The sequence below is a fragment of the Amblyomma mixtum genome, chromosome 3, assembly GCF_055824585.1.
Source record: "Amblyomma mixtum isolate Tamu chromosome 3, ASM5582458v1, whole genome shotgun sequence".
NCBI lineage: Eukaryota > Metazoa > Arthropoda > Arachnida > Ixodida > Ixodidae > Amblyomma > Amblyomma mixtum.
In genome coordinates this window covers 98,565,616-98,579,649 of record NC_143014.1, presented here as the reverse complement: position 1 = coordinate 98,579,649, position 14,034 = coordinate 98,565,616, and the positions used below count along the sequence as shown (strand labels likewise).

General features: G+C 50.4%; 1 protein-coding gene across 4 annotated transcripts in view; it reads right to left on the bottom strand.

Moving 5' to 3' along the window:
- MYPT-75D (Myosin phosphatase targeting subunit 75D) overlaps window positions 1-14,034 on the bottom strand; it is a 219,043-nt gene that overhangs the window by 188,386 nt on the left and 16,623 nt on the right. For 3 of the 4 annotated variants that reach the window (XM_089580355.1, XM_089580358.1, XM_089580356.1), the window contains exon 2: window positions 2,710-2,802. The exons of the other annotated variant lie outside the window; for it this stretch is intronic. The gene's annotated coding sequence lies outside the window, so the exon portion shown is untranslated. The remainder of the gene's footprint in view (window positions 1-2,709; window positions 2,803-14,034) is intronic. 4 annotated transcript variants of the gene reach the window in all.

Here is a 14,034-nt window from a genome sequence, read left to right as displayed (position 1 = left end):
ACGCTTTCGCAGTTCTCTTTTCAGCTTCTTTCGTGTTTTCAGCGCCATCAGAATGCGGTCGACACACGGGCCAACTTGAATTTACCCTCAGGGGAATGCCCCGGGGCTATGACGCGCCTGTCTCGGAACGGCGTGCACACACCGGCCATCACCTGTCCACCTCCCGGGCAGAGTGCTGCAGTGAGTCAGCGCGCTGCTGCACGAAATCATTTCGATGAGGGGGGGGGATGCAAAACACTGGGAGGGCCGACGCTTCGCTACCGGCAACACTGAGCTTCAATCCTCCTCGAGGAACAATCAGGCCTGGTTTGGTTTTATAGGATTTAACGTCCCAAAGCGACTCGGGCTAAGAGGGACGCCGTAGTGGAGGGCTCCGGATAATTTCGACCACCTGGGGTTCTTTAACGCGCACTGACATCGCACAGCACACGGGCCTCTAGCATTTTGCCTCCGTTGAAATGCGACCGGGATCGAACCCGCGTTTTTCGGGTCAGCAGCCGAACACCATTACACTGCAGTAGGCACGCGACCGAAGATGCCAACATCGAGCGCGCTGTTATGAAGCCTTCGTCCCAAAGGGGTCGGCACGCATGGTTCCGCGACCTGCTGTACGCAGGTGCGGCGACGTTGGGCGAAAATGCCAGTAAATTTTACACATTCAGTTTATCAAGGGCCCAGTTCTGATAAAAGAAAAGTTATCACTATTCGAAAGTACAATAACAAATACAAAAGCAGTTAATTACTCCTTGCCATGCGAAAAATCGCACAGCTGCCTCCTGAGGTCAGGCCCCACCGACGGCGCGAGACTGGGCAGAAATTTCTAGACACCACGAGGCCGCCATGAGTCGACATGGAATCGGCCACGACCGCGGGGTGTCGCGAGAAGAGCCGAAAAGGCGCGTCGCCAGGGGGCCCCCCACCGCGGCATTGCTCGGGGTCCGCTTCGATTCCGCCACGGCGCACCAGGAAGCGGCGAGGGCGTCGCACGACAGCTTCTCCATCTCCGAGCAGACTCAGCGGGATTTCTCGGACATCGCTTTCGCCGCGGCCACCCGGTCGTTCGAATTCCAGCGCGGCTATCTCGCCCGGATTCCAGCTTTCGATCTGGGCATACGCCGGCCGATGGAGATTCCAACCCGGCGGTCTCCCGGGTCCTTCCGCGGCGGCACTCGCCGCGTGTCCCCAAAGATAATAAGGAAACTGGCCACGCGTACAGTACGCGTTATCGCTCGGTAATGAAACGCGCCTTCCGGAGCCTGGCTTCTCGTTTCCAAATTGCCGTCTCCGTCGCTCAAGCCTCGCATGACGTAACGACTGACACAATCCCAACGTAGTCTACACGGACGCAGCAAACTACCGATACCAACGCAAAACGATCGCCGTTGTAACAGACGAAGGAGGGCAAGAAATAACCAGCGCAACGATAAACAACCCAAACATAGAAACAGCTGAAGAAGCCGCCCTTGCTCTGGCAATATCGTACGGCAACGCAACAGGACACAACCTCACTAAAGTGACGGACTCCAAACAAGCATGTAGAAACTTCACAAGAGGCAGGATCGACAGCGTCGCCAATCATATTCTACACACGACGAGAAGACACAAAAACACTAAACATAGTATAGTGTGGGTTCCCGGACATGAGGGGATGAGGGGCAACGTGGCAGCAGACGAGTTAGCACGAGGGTACGTCAACCGAGCACTTTGCACTACACGCACCTTTGACCCAGTTACCCCCACGTACTCAGATATACTTGATCATTACAGGGGTCAGCGGAAACGCTACCCAGCCCCACACAAAAGGCTCACCAAAGAGGAGGCGGTAGACTGGCGCAGACTACAAACCGGTACCTACCCACACCTGCACAAACTACACAAGATTTTCCCTACACAATATGCAGACGAATGTCCGTGGTTTCAGGGTAAACCTACACTAGAACATATCACATGGACCTGCCCTAAGGCAGACTTAGAGCCAAGAATAAACAACCCGAGTGTGATGCAGTGGGAGCACTTGCTGGCCAGCGAGGACGAGGAAGCTCAACGATTCCTTGTGCGCCGAGCCACGATGGCAGCAGTCAAGTGCGGCATCCTGGACCAAGGATCGACCACGGCGCCCAGTGACCCGTAAGGGTCACGAACACCAATTTATTTACAATAAAGTTTTTTCCATCGATCCATCAAGTCTGCCCGAGAACAGCCAAGGCAATACAGCTTATACCACCCCGACCTTCAATAATTTGCAATCAGCAAATATCAGTTTCCGTGCACGCTTGTTTCTTCAAACTACCGTCAGGTAGTTTGCCTCTCTCCCCTGCTTGAAAACCGAAGACATGTCAGCGCCAAGACAAATACATTCACGCAACCGGTTCTGCCTACAAAATTAAAGCATGAATTCTACGTTGAGCGCAGTTTCCACGCACTTTGTGAACTGCGCGCTTCAAGGAAGAGAAAATAAGCGGCCATATTACACGCCCCGCGACGTTCACAACGGCAAGCTAGATCACACTGTAAGGCACTTTTCTGATGTGCAAGACGAAGCTGCTCCCTGCAACGCCACCAAAATTCGTGCTGCGTACTTCGCTCCGGCCACAGAGTAGAGGCATGCTGTCCGGAGAAGAAAGTCAGCGAATGGCCGCACCATCTCAAGAGAAGGTGCGCCCATGGTCAGCTGACGCGAGAGAGAGAGAGAGTGTGGAGAACCCCTACCTCTCCTCTTGCAAGCAGCAGGCGGCGCAGCAAGCTCCGCACCCGAGATGCAATACCGCCGAGGCAGTCGCCTGGGGCCCGTCACGCAGTCATCTGGAAAGCAGGCAGGAGCCGACGTCAAGCGAGCAGCCGCGAAAGCGAAGGTCGGCCAATACTGCCGATCATGGCGAGCGAATCGTTCTTTCGTTCAGTCCTCATTAGCGGGCGTCCTGCCAGTCCCCGGACTTAATTATGGCGTCAATTAGACGACACCACTGGGCAGTGGCGGAAGAACGGGAAAAAGACGCCGCCCGCGGGAGCCTCCACACCAGTAACGAGACAGGCGCCAGGCAGCATCGCGTTCGCCTTTGAGAGCTTCGCCCGAGGAAAAATGACGCCATTTACAGGGACGATAAAGTGGTTAACGACTATGGTCCCACGATGCAGGCCGTGGTGTATATGAGACCATACCTGGCCGTTTCTGCCATGCTCCAGAAATTTTCTTTTCAAGTAAACAACGGGAGACTCATTTGGCACTCGCCTAACTGTGTGCGACGTCGTAATGTGCTGTATGTCATTCAGGTCATATCGGCTTGTACATAGGGCCAATGCCGTCAGCTGAGCCAACACGTACAAGTCGAGCGCAGCACACAAACACTGCAGTGGCACCCACAGAGCTAGAGGAAAGCAGCTACCTAGAAGGCGTTTTTTTGTCGTTAAAAAAAAAAAAAAAGCCTAAATGCGCATGAAAAGCACTCAGCGTAGATCCTAACAGATAGCGTAAGACATCGTTTCTGGTGACCCCATAACCATGCGCTGATACTTCGAAGGAGTCACTAAGGACAGGTGTACCATAACCCGAGAAAGAACAACTGCACATGCCAAACTGGTACAACTGTTGCACACTGCAACACTTTATATGGTGCTAATTGTAAGAGGGTTTTCAGATGCTTGGGCTTCCAATTACGCGTGATCATAAACGTAACTTATTTTTTGATACAATACGACTGAGTAAAACGCGCTGTAAAAAAATAATTACGAATGTAATTTGTAATAAAGTGGCAAGCTCTAAAACAAACAAAAAAGTTACAAGCGACGTCCCAAAGGTTCGGGCCTCTTCGTTCCAAAACTGCGCTGAAACCTGCCAGTAGTGAGCCCCCATCAACCTCACCTTTGAAACAAAGCAAATGTGCAGCTGCTGCCTGCTCGGTGCAAACGGCGGATCCGACTATCATCTGCCGTAACTGATAAAGGGCCTCGGGACGTGAACGCAGTCCCCTAATCGACGTAACACCGCTAATAGGCCCCGCGCGCCTGTGTTCGCGCAGCACTCCTCATCTGCTCTTCTCGACAGCGCTCTCTGGGTCTGATAGGGCGGACAGAGCACCACGGTAATTACGAGTGAACGAGGGGGAAAACCAACGAGGGGAAAAGAACGGAAAAAGCCCGAAATTTGTCACGAGCAGCCATCCAGCGTTCTTCACAACACCAGCGCGAGGTATCAAAGCGGTATACGCTCTTTTCGACGACAGGTTACAAAAGCTCTAGGCATGCAAAGCTAAGGGTAGCTATTCGGCAACTGTGATCCGGAAATGTGCTGGTGATTCGCTGCCGCTCGTGCAGTTGTAATACCTTCAAATTTTGGCGCTAGAGAAACGCAGTCGCCATGGATAATGCGCATTGATTTGTAGCACTCTAGCGCCCATCAGTGCGCGCCAGTGGCTCAGCGGTGGACGGCAATAGCGCAATCGTATAGTCGGACAATCGCGCAAAAAAAAAACGTTAGCACATAATGCCATCGACCGCTGAACGAGTCTGGAAAAAGCAGTACTATATACACTGTTGCATGGGCGTGTGTTTTGTAGCGAAGCCCTTCACAGTAATGTGGACTATAGTCATCATTGCTCAAAGGAGTCCCCACTAACTGCCAGCAGAAACGGGTCACATGGCGTATACAATGGTGACACATGCTCCAACACAACCGCCCTCTGCAGTGTGCCCGATCTGAGCCAGAAAACAACAAATAACATTCCTGAACAATCCATGCATATCCAGGCAAAGATCCAGCCCCGCAGAAGCACGGATTCATCGAATTAGAATTCAAACGAGAGGGAGCGCGGGCGCGCAAAGTCGCACGCACGAATAGAAGAAGACAGCGCAGTTGTTTTATCTATTCTACGCTCTTTCGTCTCACCGTTGTCAGGTTACCATGATCACAAAAGCCTCTGTGAACCTTTTTTGTACGAGTAGGACCGGATTTGGATTTACGGGGTTTAACGTCCCGAAGCGACTCAGGCTATGAGGAACGCCGTAGTGAAGCTGGCTCCAGAAATAATTTCGACCACCTGGGGTTCTTCAACGTGCACTGGCATATCGCACAGTACACGGGACTCTAGAATTTCGCCCCCTCCATCCGAAATTCGACCGCCGCGGCCGGGATCGAACCAGCGTCTTCCGGGTCAGCAGCCGAGCGCCATAACCACTGAGCCACCGCGGCGGCCCCGCGGCAGCGCATTCAACAACACACGAAGGCAGACAGTTTCACTGCTCGATGGTATACGGAAAGAACAATTTGTGAAACAATTGGGTCCCTACAAAATCATACGGAAGCAATGCTTTGGAATGGTCCACGAGTAACGATCTTTTCGGTGGGGGAAGCAAATATTTACCTCTTTGTAAATCTGTTTTCTGACGGCAGATTAAATACAGAATTTTTTTTTAGTTCCTATGTCTCGTCGTGCTTGCAGCGGCTCCAGTCCCAGCTGCTTCAGCATGTTCGAAACCGAAGACATAAGACTGCAATCTGATTAGATAAACCTGGCAGCAAGTCGCTGGAACCGGGCCACCATGACATCTTTGGCATATCAGGAATCCCACACGATTGCCGCGTACTACAGTACTACAAGGACCGGGCGAACCAAGGTACGAGAAGCCTCCAGCCCAACGCAGGAGGGGGCACGGTTTAGTTTTCTGCGCAGGAAACAACTTATAAGCCTTTGCGCATACGTTCTGAATGTGCATTTCAGAATGTGCACCAGTCTCCAACTTTACAAAGGTGTTCAGTGAGACAAGACGCACTGTTACTAACCGAGTAAATAACAGTCATCAGCAGACAACTTGACATTTATACAATCGCCCACGTTTTCCGCAATATCAGTAACATAACTCAAGAACAGCACAGAAGCTTATTGTATCCCAGAGAAGTCTAGTAAATTTTGATTTTATTCGTTTAATTTCAACAAACTGCATGCGATCACGCAGATATGCGGTTATCCAGTTAACAAGTGAGCCACTTCCTTTCGTCTTTCGATCAATAAGCTATGAGGAACGCGATCAAGCGCCTTGGATAGATATAAAACGACAGCATCAATATGAAGCTGTTTGTCAACAGCGGAAGCAAAATCATGAACCACAAAAATCAGCTGAGTTATTACGGAGAGGTTTTTACGAAAACACTCATGTTCGCAATCGACAAAAACGCTTTCCGCTACCAGGTAATTACTTAAGCGGCTGGCGATAATGTGTTCGAAAACTCTGCAACAGTGCTGAATCGAGAAATTGGTGTGTAACAGCTAGCTTCAGATTTATTGCCTGATTTGTATGCCCTGACTACCTTCGCAATAAACCAGTCACTGGGCACTGAACATTGCTCAAGGTAACGATTAAAATGACCAAAAGCAGAAAAAAAAAACTAATTCGGCATAACGAAGAAGAAAAGCAGTGGGCGCACTGTGACATTTCTTTAACCAACGTTATTTTGTCAGACAAAAATCGCCAAAACTTCTCAGGGGACTCTTGCCAAGATATGAAGATCATGTAAAAAGAGCACATGTTCCAACAGACTAAATCTGTTGACTAAACTTCTTGCACTTAGCGAGACAACCCGAAACGTTTCAATACGTCAAAGTAGCAGGGCTAAGTCAGCTTGCAGCTTTACAGGTCTTGGATTTGTTTCGTCCTAAACGTAGGCAGCATTATCTACTCGCAGGCGATCACAGTTCAAAGTGCCTTTTCGATGTTCACCTTCTAAGTGTTTCGTGCTGCCATAACTTCGTTCGCTTACGTGTAACTTAGCTTAGCTTCAATCGTGGTAGATATCAATTCCGTTTCGTTTTGGCCGGTTGGGGTTCCCATCCGACGCTTCTGGAAGGCCGAAAATCACAAGGTTCCGACGGCGACTTCTATCTTCGAGATCAGCGAGAATTTTTTTTTGCTGGGCGTTCACAAGATCTTTGATCGAATAAACTTCTGCCTCCAGTTGCACTATTCTGTGCGTAGCGACAAAACTTTCAATGTTTCACACAGCTCGAGGAACTTCGTGTTCGAAGAACATGCTTCATTTCGACTGTGCATTTCAAATAAGCCTCTCCACAAACAGGACCACGTACAGGGTCAATCACACTTAGAGGGAACAAGGCTCCTCGTGGCCACGTACCTGCGGGGTGCCATTGCATCTAACCCGTTCATGAATCAATGCAGAGCGGCGCAAGAGAAGACGGACTTCAACATGGTGCTTCGTGTCATCTGCCCCTTTGCACCAGTTTGCCACTGACTTGGTCGCAATAGTGATTTGCGTGTGCGCAGCCATGCAGAGCCGTGTTCCCTCTAAGTATGACTGACCCTGTACAAGCGCCTTCTCGGAGACCACAGACTAAAAGTTTCCGCCTCCCGAGAATAGTCCCCCCCCCCCCCCCCCCCACCTCTTCTTGAGTTAGAGGAACGCCAGTTCTGCTTTTCCCTGGTTCCAAACCAAGGGCCTCCTTCAATTTTCTTCCGATGCTCCCTCTGCCGAAAACTTCATTTCATTTATCCTCTGCCTTCTTCCCCATAAAACGAGTATCCCCTGCCACTCCTTCGTCGCCGTCGTCACAAATGGTGAAAACGCTCGAGGACTGCGCGGCCCCAGAGCTGTCGCGCGCAGCCATAAAGAGCGGCAAAGATGTGATTCCGCGCAGACCGAGGCAGTGCCCCCACTTTTATTACGCGGTCGCATAACTAGCACGCGGCGTGAAATTAAGTCCCGGCTGCTGTCGATCATTTATTGCCGATGAAGATCTGAAACGACGACGGAAAGGAGCACGGCGCATCATTATGAAGTCGGCCTTGACCGATGCAAGTGCCCCCCCATCCCGCCCCTTCATCGACGATAGCCGCTCGTGCGCGCATCGCTCGCGTTGGGAGTCAGAAGAAGAGGGCAACGAGCCAACACCAATGAACGCTGGCGATCGCACTGGGGCGAACCGTGCGCGGGGCCCCTCATGCGCCGCAGCGGGAAAGAAGCGACTCCAGGGGAAAGAGTCTCCCTTGCTGATCACCAAGAAACGTATCAGCCGCTTCGCAAGTTGGTTCGGGGACGCCACTGCAGGCAGGCATAGGCCACCGCCGATATGGGGTAAGGTCTAAACAGCCTCCCCACCCCTTCGAGACCTGCAAAATTTTGCTTCTTAGAAGATGCCAAAGGCTCTACAGTAGAGAATTATGCATATTTACGCGTCGCATATGTGCCGAGGTCAGCTGACGACAAGCAGCAGCAGGCGATTGGTCATCCCACGGTTTCACACTCCGCAGTGTCTGGCCAAACAACCAATGCGTGGTATGGAAATACATTACACGCCAGGTTAGTACAGCAAAGCAATCTGCAAAATACGAGTATCAGAAATCCAGCCTCAGCGCCATGCCTAACACGCCCTGGCGTGTTTCTTTCCGTTCACATCTTTTGACTCGTTACTGCAGCAAAGAATAAGTTGATCTACCCATTTGAGACATTAGATTTGAGACATTAAAGCGATTAGTTTGCCGGCGTAAGGGTAGAATGAAAATAATACGAGGCGTTCGCTCCATATTCGGTCAATCTGGCTAAAGGAAGTTAGTACGAACTCCTGGAGATGTGAGCACAGCAGGCATTCTGTGCTCTTTCAGCACAGGTGCTGAGAAAAAGCCCCATACTAGCTATACAGTACTAAAGATCGGAAGTGCCCGTGCAGCGTCTCTCCTAACAGCAGCAGCAAGGAAGATCAAAGTCATTATGTAGCTCAAAATAAATTTCAGAACTGCAGCAAAAAAAAATGCATGACACCTTAATGTCACCGTCCCTGGTATGGCATTCATGACCAGACAGAACCTAACCAGAAACGAGTATTTAATAGTGCACTTATACAAGGCAGTACAGAATTACAAAGCCATAATTACACGTCACCGAGACTAACTCATCCAAGTAAAATATCACTGAACTGCTTTATCGACATATCAAAAAACAAAAACAAAAAAGAACATGCGACTGCTGTTTTTGGGACCGTGCGTCTACACTAACGTGGAAGTTCCGGCTATAATAAACAAAACCACCAGGTAAGCATACTGAGAAGCGGCGCAGTACAAATGACAGCCATAATTTACGGCTTACAACTGGGCGTGTCGCATGTGGCCAGGCGGATATATGACTACTGACATAAATGACACGAGAAGAAATGCATAACCCTCGCACCAAAACACACATCGGCGGCTGACACGGAGACTGGCTGAAAGCGATATCGTTTTTTCTTTCGTAATTCCATTACAAAAAAAAAATGAAACAGCATAAAACGGCAGTGCTGTCCTGTTCGCCTCAGAAGGCTCAATAAAGGCGCCAAGCGTACCTTACTGTTGGCGGTTAGTAACGGATACGTGTTCAATCGCACACACATTTTGCCCGTGAAATCACTGCTCCTGTACATGCAAGCTTTATTACCTCCATACTTTGTTTTTTTGTCAAAGCCTAACAGAAGCATTACACAATTTAAAAAAAAAAAAAACGGAAGTTATTCACCATCAAACACCGTTCCGGTCATGAAATTCCGCATGGAATTTGTATGCATGTTTCAGGTCGGCACATGGTAAACAACAGGCCCAAGTTTCGGTCATATATCGAAGCGTCAGCGAGTGCCCAGCCCACAATTTTCAGAATTCTTGCGATAACTTTTTTTCGTTATTCAGAACGAGCACGCCCATAGTACATATGCATTTCACAGATATTATACGATAACCTGGCTACAGAAGGCTTGCACAGACCTCCGATGACTGAACTACGAAGACGAAATCCTCTAACGCCATCTGTCACTTTATGGGCATTTCGTTTCGCATACGCAGTCCTTTTCAAAGGTAGTCATGCCATCCATCCGATGTGCTTTTAAGCCCTGAAAAGCGGCAACTATAACGTTCCCAAAGTTATCCCACGGGTGACAACTTCCCTACCCGCCACTTCAGAGCGTACCACGGCCTCCGCTACACAGGCCAGACGCAAACGCAGCGGCATCGAAACTTTATCAAAAGGCCGCGCCTGTTAATAGAGAGTCCGTCTTCAAAACTCCGGGCTATTTGAAAATACGCAAGTGCCCACATTTTCACGGCCAAGACTCTATACATACGCCCCGCCATTTTCGCAATTATACGAATCTTTAACGTATGATGCAAACGCTGTTCGACGGCCAGCGACGGATGACTGCTCCTCCAGAACAAGTCTCTGCCACGGCGAAAAGCTTTTGAAACCCCAGAGAAGACGCGTGAGCGCAATTTTCAATCGGCGCATTCTCAGCTTTGTATACGCGAGCAGGCCTGAATATGGTTAAAAGGTAACCCCGAGTCTACACTGCCCGTGAAAGTGAACCGGGCGCATCTCCTGCGCACTTGGCAGTTTCTTTTCTGAGCTCGCGCACTTATACCTCGTTATGAACGAGTCAGGCGCTAGTATACAGTGGAATTTGCGCGGTTGGTGAGCTAGAAAGCACGGTCAAAACGTGGTTGCTTCGTCGAAAGAGTAAAAATTATAATATCTAAGCTTGCCGGCTTAGCGTTACAAGACGTTACTCCAACGGCGTGCCCCGAAGAACGCGTGATTGCCCGCCCGCGATGCGACGCTTATGAGGAAACCTCCACCTGAACCACAGAGCAGTCGGCAAGGAAATCATACTTGTGCCACAACTCAGCTGCATGAGAGAATGGCACCTCTGAAGACTATCAGATAGTTAGCGTTATAACATTCAGCAAACGACAAAATCAGCACGCGACCATCTAGTTGGTAGTCGCGAGCCTTTTTCCTAAAGGGGGCATGGGCGCACTATATATACTGGCCTGCTGGCACCCGTCACCTGTGTGCGTCCATGTCGCCGACGCCTATACAGCGTTACTTGCGCTCGTGAGGGACCTGTCCGGTGCCGCAAAACCATGTGGGTCGTTTCGCACGCAGCTATACTCGTACGATAAAAGCCCGCTCCGTCGCGCGCTATGTCAATCGCAGCAGCTGCTCGGGCCAGGCTTGTACAGCAGCCCATGCAGAGCGCGTGTTACATAAGCTAGAAACACAGGATAAGCACTCGCCATACTTGTATATATTTGCTTTTATACGCACGCCGAGCGCATTTTCTCACGCAGAAATAAATGCTTGATGCGTGTTTAAGTTCTATTCGGTACGCGCACATCACGTAAGTACCGTCGGCAAGATTTTGAATTTCTCAACAGTGGACGATTTGCGTTACCGAACGTTTGCGAATAAAGACGCTCAGTATATCTGGACGGCTTCTATAGTCCGTGTTTCAAGCGGCAAAGAGCCCCAAAAAAAAAATTGCCCGCAGAAAGCCACTGCACCGACCGTGCGACAAACACGGAGGAACGCCGTCGCACGTAACCATTTTACTCGAAAAGCAACAGACAGCCCGAAACAGCCACGATGGACGTGCGGCATGAACGCCGGTAACCTTCACCAGCGGCGAATGAGACCCGTCGCGCCGCTGAGAGAGAGAGAGACCTTGCCGAGGACGTAACGAGTGGGCACGAAAGATAACTCGACGCATCATCCGTTCCCCACGGAGGAAACGAACGCGTATACGAACTCGTAAGGAACACTGAAAAGGGGCCGGCACTAGAGCCCTTATACGCAATGCATCTATACGCGACGTCATAACAGACACTGCCTCGACGAGCAAGAAATATTGGTCCAAACGGAGATTCTCTACCGCAGTCATAACACGGACGCGTTATAGACCGATATGCTACACTCCCAACCTTCTTTTCTTTCTCGAGAAAAGGCGTAAAATAAACTAAAAATGAAAGCTCGCTACTCCTGTTATGATGCGAGGTCTCCAAGTTTCCAAGATAGGCCAGAAGCATCTCCTTCTGGAGCTTGGTTTATGGAGGTTTAACGCCCCAAAGCGACTCAGGCTATGAGAGACACCGTAGTGGAGGGCTCCGGAAATTTCGTCCCCCTGGGGTTCTTTACCGTGCACTGACATCGCACAGTACAAGGGCCGGGATCGCACCCGCGGCCGGGATCGAACCCGCGTCCTTCGCGTCGGCAGCCGAGCGGCGTAACCACTCAGGCACCGCGGCGGCACTCTCCTTCTGGAGCGTTGAATAAACTATCCCTGAGCAAACAGTGCTAACCAAACGGCCAGGCATCACGAGCTTGGTATACGGTTCGACAACGAATACAAAACTAAACAAAAGCCGCTATTTCGCCCGGAAACTGCGCAAGTGTTTGCACCTTCTCTATGTTGCTCGCTTCGATTCCAACGGCAACAGCCTTGCACCAACCAAGCGCGAGATGGCTACGGTCTGTCCACACGAGATGGCCCACCGCATAAGTGAGAACACTTCGTTAGCATGTCCTTCGTTCTGACCGCGCAGCAGACGCCCGGAAAACACAAGCAGCTCGCGCCGCAGACGGGTGCGACGAGAAACGGGAGAGGGGAGCCGGCGGACGCGAGGACCCGATTCCAGAGGCTCGAACAACGGCAGACGATCGGTCGCGTCAGCAGCAAAACGAAGAGGACGAAGCAAAAAAAAACAAAGAATCGGTCGAATCGGTCCGCCACGCGCCGTCGTGAAACTTCCACGATACCATGTCCCCGTTCATCAAATCTTTATGGGCTAGGAATATATCATTCGTAGGCGGCGATATCGGAAGCGAATGCGACAAACACGCGCTCAGTCGCGCGGCGAGCATGGGCCGGCGACGGAATGCATCAGCGAGGAATCGCCTCCCTGCAATTTTTTTTTCTCCTCGGAGCATCGCTCGAAAATCTCGCTTCGTCAGTGCATGCACCGTTGCGGTGTATAATGCATGTCAGATCGCCATACTCTTCAAAGACACTGCAACTGGCGATGTGCACAAATATACTGCGGCGCAGTATGGCCGCAGCGAAAGACTGCAGGATCATTCCACGCCAAATGGCCCAGACTTTGCGCTCGATCGCCTTCGATTTATAGCGGAAAATGCGAATTAGGAGCGCCAGCACAGTGTGGCCAGTGTTTTGCACTGTTTATATTTGTTTAGTATTGTTTACTATGGTTTTGCATTGTTTATAGTAGTCATGCTTTGTTATGCCTATGTGATTAAAGTGGTATATCAAGTGATTCTGAATTACCGAAACTTTATTTAAAAATTTTAAGAAGCACCTCTACGGTTGCTTCGGTGAGATGCGCAAGCACTGCGCAGAGTATATTATCTGGCCCCGGTGCAGTCTGCTTACCAGCAGACAATACTCATGCACTTCTGGCAATGTAATTACCTGATTCTTCCATTCCCATTTCTATCGGCAGTTTTTTTTTTTTTTCTGCTATAATTTAGTATTTACAGAATGTGCCTGTGTAACTAGACGAACTAGAGACTGCAGCAGAATGTTCGCCTAATATGTTGGCCTGTTCTTCTAAAGTTGCTTGAGTGCCGGGTGTTGACAAGAGCGGTATAGTGAACAGCCGGCGCTGTATTTCCGGACCTGTTCCCACAGTTTCTTTGAGGGCACCAAACTGCATATTGAAGACCCATATTTCTGCTATACGATTTCACGTTGTTCCTTCTGATGTATCGTGCCTTGGTCCTAGACTTTTTGAAAACTAACAAGACCTCTGAAGCAGTGCACCAATGGAAAACATCCCAAGCTTCGTTCCGGTCTTTCTATAGCGACAGCGTTAAAGGCCTCGTTACGCAGGAAATCCGGCGTCGGCGTTGTGAGCAATGAATAGGGCGGCCCACGCAGCCGACCCCGGAGAAGTAACCTGGGTGGGCAACCTAGGTCACGTGACCTTGCGGGGTCATCCCAACCTTTCCCATCGGATCGTGAGAAAACTAACCACACTGGCAAGTGGCAGCTAAATTAATGGTTGATCGCGATAGCTTGCTCGGGAAGAGCAACCTGGGTCGCCCTAGACCCGCCGGATGGCAGCACCTGCCATCGCAGGGCAGTGGCGTATCCCTTAACCGCTGCGCCAGGGATGGTATGAGGAGCTGAGAATGACGAGTTCCGCATATGTGGGCATTAACTCATTGATGCTACCGCGTCATGTCCTTAAGGCGGAGCTTAAGTGACCCCAACATTT